General features: G+C 34.5%; 1 long non-coding RNA gene across 1 annotated transcript in view; it reads right to left on the bottom strand.

Annotated features, from left to right (window-relative positions):
• The window catches only part of LOC138324943 (uncharacterized), an 83,172-nt gene extending 75,077 nt beyond the window's left edge, over window positions 1–8,095 (bottom strand). Inside the window, exon 1 of the long non-coding RNA XR_011208708.1 lies at window positions 7,923–8,095. This is a non-coding gene — a long non-coding RNA (uncharacterized lncRNA). The remainder of the gene's footprint in view (window positions 1–7,922) is intronic.
• Window positions 8,096–8,101: the final 6 nt, after the last annotated feature.

Genomic DNA, 8,101 nt, shown 5'->3' on the forward strand with positions numbered 1-8,101 from the left:
TAGGATACGTTGGACTATGCTTTCAGGGCTAGTTATACAGAGACATCTTTTACGGGGATAAAGTATGGGTTAACATAATTTCTTAAAAGATGTACGTAATAAAGTATAAGAAGACAGCAAACGTTAAAATAATTAAGAAGTTATCATTTTTAAAATTATTATTGAATATATGAAAACAGTTTATGTTGATATGGTTATGCATGATATCCTCTCTTATATATAAGTGAGATACAATATGACCTTTCTCATAAGAAAGTGAAATGAATTAAAAAAAAATAACAATGCATAGAAAACGTCATTTAAGCATTTAATTAATCAAAATAAATGAATGAAAAAACGTAATATCATAAGAGGAGTTGGATAAAAGAGCACAAAAAAACCCCCAAAAAACCAAACAAACAATAGAATTGTATACAAGTTTCAAGCGTTAACGAATTCGATTGATTTACAATTCGTTCATTCAAAACAAAATGAATTAAGCTAAACTAAAATAGGAAATAGAATACAATTTTACATACGTGCATTACATCCGGGACCTTTGTAACCAGGGCAACATCTGTATGCTACTTGTGGTCTTGTTTCGTACACACGCTTATACATCCAGCTATAACGAAAAGTTACATGTTCATTTACCGATATATGCATCTTTACCCGAGTAAATTAGCCCTGCAGGTAGGGCGTTAGTCCGCTAAACCTGCCTATATTATTAGGCTTTTTAAAAATTTTTTTGCCTAATATGGCAAAAAAAAAATTAAAATTAAAAAAGCCTAATAATATAGGCATGTTTAGCGGACTAGTAGGGCGTTAGAATGCTGCCCCTATTGCATGATCGTGAAAGGCGACTAAATTTAGGATCTTATCTTTTCTCTTCTTCCTAACTGACTTTAACTTTCCTAATGCCTCCCTTGGCACCGCCTCACTTTTTTGCCTTGAGTTGAACGTTCGCCCCTGTAAGGAAGGCTCTGGGTTCAGTCCCCTGGCCGAGACACACCAAAGTCTATAAAAGTGGTATTTTCTGCTCCTGCTTGGCGCTCACCATACATGGAGTTGGACGACTGGTTCTCCCGTTGTCAGTATAATGTGATCGGGTGGGATGTGTTGCTCGGTGTCTTCGGCGGCATGCTTCAGTAATAAAGCACTATTTATCGCACCTCGGACAGAAATGTCCCAAAATAATTGGCGGAGAGCCGTCACGTGGTGACCCCCTAATACTTTATAGGGGGTCAGTAAATTTTATTATGGTGCAAATGGCGGCTGTCGCCCTCGCTTCAAAATTTTAACACATTCTCTTCAAATTAATATACCATTTCTTTACCGTAAAAATATATTTTTAGTTATTTATTTTTTTTGTAAAATTCATTTAAAATCGTTTTAATACTTCAAATTAAATGAAACGCATTTTTTAAATACGAGTTGCTTCCCCTACGCCAGTTCGAAAGTTGATGACGCGCTGAAAGTCAAACGTAAGAATTCAAGCGTTTTCTTGACTGCGACCATAAACAAATGGAGGGGTTCGTATCTTATGATCTATCAACCCTCACTCTACAGCTAATTTATCGGCATTACTTTAAGTGATTATTTCAGCGAGAATGCAGAGATGATCATGAGTCTGCGCTATAAATGTTGGATGGATGTTTGTGTCACTTCTGTTTGTGATGCTTTCAATATACAACCAGTCTGATGTCGCATTGAGGTAGGCCTATTGTGCACCTGGAATGTCGAATTAGGCCTATTGTTGATTTATGAGTTACTCAGTATTGTTCTTCAGGTTCCTTATACAGTTATTTGCAGATTCCGGAAAGAAATACATAAATAAATATGTAGGCCTACTGTAGGCCAAATATTTAAAAAGCGGCGATTGTTGTATACTTCGCCAGCATGGTTCAGGTTTGATACAACAGATTCTTGAGAAAACAAATAGGAAGAAAAGATCTAATGAAACAAATAAATGGTCCTTGATGCGATAAATTCGTTATATAGTCAGTTACTGACCCCATATAAAGGCATAGAGGGTCAGTAAGAAGTATAGGAGGCTCGGGCTACGCCCTCGCCCCCTATAAATCTTACTGACCCTCTATGCCTTTATAGGGGGTCAGTAACTGACTATATAACTAATAATAAAGGGACAGTTCCACTTTACAAGAAGACTCAACACGAATATACCACAGTCTCCCAAAACACGCACCTCGCACAACATACATACAACACGCTGCATACATGGGAGGCCGTCCTTACATGACCATAGCCGTTAATAGGACGTAAATTAATCAAACAAACAAACAAAAATTAGGACAACAATCTTAGTTTAAACGTATTTATTGTCAAAAATATATGACAAGGGATTGGGTACAAGTTATTACAACTTAACAAAGACCCTGTCCCAAAAATACAACAAAGTGAATACATACATATATACGCGTTGGTGGTTATAATGTGTATAAATATTCGGGGACAAGGTTATTATGCGCTACATTGAATATGTCTGTATCCCATTGCGTTCATACCACCTTTAACACAATCAAAACACTGTTCAATATCTATTTGGATGTTGTGTTATAGGTTATATATTTACTCTTGCAAGACTTGTTCACTATACGCAAAGAATAGCCGAGTTTGCTTACAATTAATGCATGGTAATATTGAACTTTGAACTTGCGTATGAAAATGTTCTATCCAACGTAATCGATGATTCTACCGTAGTTTATATAATCACATTGCTTCCAAGGATGTAGTATCGTCAAGTTAGACGACAATCTCAAACACATTGAGCTACTTGAACACCGGTGTTTTGACAACTTTGGCAAACTCCAGTGTGTAAGCGTGCGTCAGCTTCGCCTCGCTGCACAATAACGGTCACCGAGTTCATACATGAGTCCCAATACTTTCTGTTATTACGCTATATTTTAACTTTTAGCAAAATTAAATACATATATTAAAATATCTGATCTGCTCAAATAAAATTGTCTCTAAAAATCACTTTGTTTGTGATATTTCTTTTACACTAAAATATTGAACTTTTTTGTCATCGCGGATAAATAATTCTACCTTATGTGAAGAGTCATCATTGGCTGTTCAATTGAGAGAAACAGCTTCGTTATTATAGCAGATTCTTATTAAATACCTATGACAGATTCTTATGTGCATTACACTAAATCAAATTATAGATAAATATTCTAATTTTGCATACCTTCATGAAAAATTGTTAAATTAAAATGTAATCATAAGTTTGCTATTCGATTTGCTGATGCACAACTTGATTAGTGCCTTACAACTGTTCAGCTATCAAAAGAAAGGGATGGGAAGGTTCCGGCCGAACGTTCATGGTGAGAGCATGAGTATAGCTTCCGTTTAGTGTTCGGAAAACTCGACAACCGGGCTGGCAGTGCATTTTCTCAGCTCCTGCTTACGTTGGTGCTTGCAACTAAGCCCTGTGTCGAGTAAAAGAAATAAGCTTAGCAGCGGGGACACCCGGACTTGGTTTGTCGGGGTCGAAGACTAAAAACAGGGGAAGGGGAGAGTGTGTTTGTTCTGGATCGGGTCGACCAGGTGTCTCAATTTGTAGAGCATCCGACAGGCTAGTGTTCGTCAGACTATAGCTATGACGTCCATTTTGGAATTCCGATCCCGAAATAAATCTGCATGCATACCCCCAATCCCTAATGAGTATGTCTGTCACGTATCGTGGTGATTCAGTAGTTTCTGAGAACTTCCTGGAACTTTTTGCGGGGGAAGAAAGTGGAAGAAGTAAAAAATACACCCATCCCACTCCCCCTTTGGTTTGGCGAACATATACATGTTCATTGGAAAAATAATAAACGAAATCATCGTTTTGAGTTGTTACTTACAGTATTATTGAAAAACATATCTTGATAATTTTATGATAATTCTCTTTAAAACTATGACATATATAAATGTAACATCTAGAGACAATTCGTAGAGAATATATTTTGCTATTCATTTCGTTTAACAAAAATTTTTGTCATTGCTCTATGTCACTGGTTTCCACTATCACAAAAAGACACGCCACACATACGAAAATGTCCTTAAAAATATTTCCTAGCATTTATCATTCACAAGTATGTAAATTGCATATAGAACAGGCCATAATATATTTACCTTAATTAGGTATTATTTTGGCAATACAGTGTATATATTTGTGTGTCGGTAACTGTTTTACTCACCATTGTCCCCACCATTTTTGATCACAAACTGATGTCCGATATGCAGAGGTATACCTGTAGCTGCATGTCGATCTAAAACAAAAACAAAAAATACATAGTTTATGTACAAAACACAGCAAATGACAGAATCATTTAACAATCAAACAATATATAATTTTGTATATCACAGCTCAACAATTTAATACTAGCATCTTTAATTTGGTGGCGTGTTCAGGTACATTTGCATATAAATCACAATTTTTTTTTCACGACAATACAGTGCTAAATAAAACAAAACAAAAAATCCTCATAATTGATCGAAATATATTGATGTTCCTTAAATGTGATATGCATGAGAGTGCTGAAACCTGTTGCTTTAAAACAATACTTACCCACAACAAACTCCAAAAGTAACACTTGCTATCACCAGGACAATAAATATTCTTATCCACATGACAACAACTAGCTAATTATTTTATAATAAGAACTATGATAAAAACAAAATTATCCAAATGTGTGTTAAATAAAAACAGCTACCGTTACAACACATTAGAAAACCTCTTTTTACATGCACAAACGTCCATATCTTGCAAAATACCAGTCCTTTGAGATCGATAAATAGCGATAAAGTTAGAGTAAAGGATGATTGGATGGGTTCAATGTTTACATAACATGTCATTGAAGCTAATGCTTATATAGCCGATAACCAAGTAAGACTCTTATGTTTTGTACTTTACAAGCCAAAAGGCTATCCTTGTTCCTCATTCCGTATTATGACAAATTACCTTATATATTAATGTTACGTGTATAACCTGTTCTATTAAAACGTGAATGTAAATACATACCTATTGACTTTAGGTCTTTGCATGATCGCATCAGATATAAAATATAAATCACCGCCCAATTCTCTCGACGTGGTACAATTTATGCGGGAGATAAGGGCCACTTAAAATGAAATATGGGCTCAGCATGCTTATTACGGAAAGAGTTTTGTGTTAACATTTTGGTTTCTCACGAAACATGACGTTAAAACCAGGCTTTGTCACAAAGAGTGTTTTTCAGGATAACCTATATTTCTTAATGTTGATAACGCATAGGCTTAACAACATTCGATTGAGGTATAAAAAACTAAAGGTACGAAATATCTTTGGACATAATGTTTCAATTTTGATTATAAAACATCAATATGAAAATATTACTCATAAATCAAAGGTGTATTAACCTTTTCTTTGAACGTTTACATTTAATCAAAAAACACAATGACGCATTCTATTTATCAGCATAATTTATGTATTTTTTATCAAAAAAAAAATGAATTCATGAGGATTGTAAATGTTTCAATATGTATCAAGAACGTTCACTTTTGCTGTCAAAACATGAAAATGAAATTGTCTGTCCAGAATAGTAAAGGTACGGTGGCCGAGAGCGTCTTTACATTGTAGGATTAATATAATTCCAAGAGTAAAGAAAAAAACTAGGACAAATTATTCACATAATAAATATTGTTACTTTAAATCAATACACGTTTAACAACGTCAAGTCCGAGATGAGCATATACAACTATCAAGTGCATTATATAGATATGTTTTGTTCGGTCTATGATTGGCGTAAGAATTACTGGTTGCATTTGTCTTCTGCTTATACCTGTTTTTGGTTTTATTTCTGTCGATCTTACATATACATATTCGCATTATGAGTCCTTAATGAAGAGGCATCTATGAAAACCTACATGTATTTCAAAAGGAGACTTTTCATAATGGGGCCGCGGTGGCCGAGTGGTTAAGATGTCTCGACATATTACCATAAGCTTAGTGCAGTTGTCGGGTACCGACCGCTGGTCGGTGGTTTTTCCTCCGGGTACTCTGGCTTTCCTTCACCAACATACCTGCCACATCCTTGTATTTTATTTTAATGATAACCAGTAATCTTCATGATATCAAATTATGCCGACGACGAAAAAGGAAGACCAGGAGGTCAACATTTACTGGTTTATCAACATGATCCAATACCTCTGATTATTTGAACTATGGTAAAACTTGATCACTTACCCTGTGTTTTTACAAGTTTTAGATTACAGTTAGAAAAATAATGTACATAGATAATGTCGATTTATTTAATTAGATGTTTCCACGACATGTATTTTTATAGGTAATGTTAATAATTTTCTTTCATAGAGAACTGTAAAAAGGATTTAATTGGAATTGTACGTAAAACACAAAATTAAATTGTCATTCCCTTCCCTTTACGTTTTAACAACTATACATATATTGTAGTTTGCAATGTGACGTCATTGCTGTTAACACAATAGTTTTAGGCAAAATCTTCAAAAAATATTATATCTATTCTAAGATTTCGTTAATAAGGATAATGAAAATGTGAATTTTAACCCTTTGACATTTGACCCCTAATATTACAATGAGCCCAGAAAAAAGTCGGATTTTCTAAATAGTATACAATATGCAGCTAGCCCTAAGGTATCTTCATGCAAAATACTTTGCTTATCACTGAGTGGTCGTAAAACGGCCCAAAGTGATACCCCTCCTTTCGCGGATATTTATCAATAAAAAATGATGTAGATAATACTTAAGCCAACATGATAAGGTACATACTACCCTGCATATAAGTTTCAAATATATTGTTCGAATGGTTAAAGGAAACATATGCTGGTTGCTATTGATGTGAAAACTGATAGATGTCTGTAAGTAAATGCCCTAGTCTACAATTGATATTGTGGGTGGCAAACGGTTTCTTTTCTTTGGTGTTTTTTTAATTGGTTCCATTTGTCAATACGATTAACTACATTTTGTAAGTTGGTTTATAAAAAAAAGAGTTTCGTTTTTGTTTAACAATGTTGCTTATTGTCAAATATTACGCAAGTATATTAGAGTTCTTATCGAAAGGATACAATTGAAGATAAGAGGTTTGTATATTCTAAAATGCAGTGCGTTACCATCAGGACATAACACTCGATTTGTTTTGACAATTGCATGCCTAACATCTATAATTAAAGTTCATTGGTAGGTTTGTTTGTTGATATTGCTAAGCATCATAAACAAACGTAAGGTATTCAGAGACAATCTCCCCTGTATGTAAGTGGTGCTATTGTGTTTTGAGAAACGGGGAATGTTGGTGTTGTTTTTCTTAGCAATAATGGAACTCTGTGTCATGCTATAATACCCTAACGTATCTATACCCTCCATTCTACAATTCAATCGTATTAAAATATACCGAAGCCACTAAAGCGATGAACGCCATCTGATAACATTATACCGACACGGGACAGACACAAGTAAACGTTTACCAAGAGCTGAAACGACAATGTACAATCTAATGCATGTATCGGTCAGAGGCTAGATTCCGGAGCCTTCCTACATGTAAAAGAGGGCGAACGTTTGACTTTATGACACGTGAAATGTCGATGTAGGAATGTGTATTCCCATTCCCATAATGGATTCTTTTGTTTGTAATCCTAGTGATAAGGATAGGCTATAACAGCTTCTAAACTTGAATTCACAGGGATAAGGGAAAGTAAGCGAATCCAGACTCGTAAAATTGGAAAATACATGTTTTATTAGAAAAGCAAATCATAAGTCGGCAATAGAGCGCATTTATATAATTGGGGAAATTAAAACATATAATAAAAATAAAACCTTATCAATGTTCTTACAATAACATCATATGGCAGGGTTTAGCTAAATGTAGAAGAAAAAAAGTGATACAAGAAATCTCTAAATATATACCAAGAAATCTCTAAATATATACCTTATACATATAAGGCATGTTGTGATGTTTCTCCGTGGCCAAAGGAAAATATATATGTGTTCTAGTGTAACTATATAATTATTAAACTGCAAGATTAGTCATGAGAACAAATCGTTCTAGTGTCGTTATATATTAACATGGATGTGTACCATTTTTATTGGTTGAAAATTTACTGTGTA

This window comes from Argopecten irradians, chromosome 6 (assembly GCF_041381155.1).
Source record: "Argopecten irradians isolate NY chromosome 6, Ai_NY, whole genome shotgun sequence".
NCBI classification, from domain to species: domain Eukaryota; kingdom Metazoa; phylum Mollusca; class Bivalvia; order Pectinida; family Pectinidae; genus Argopecten; species Argopecten irradians.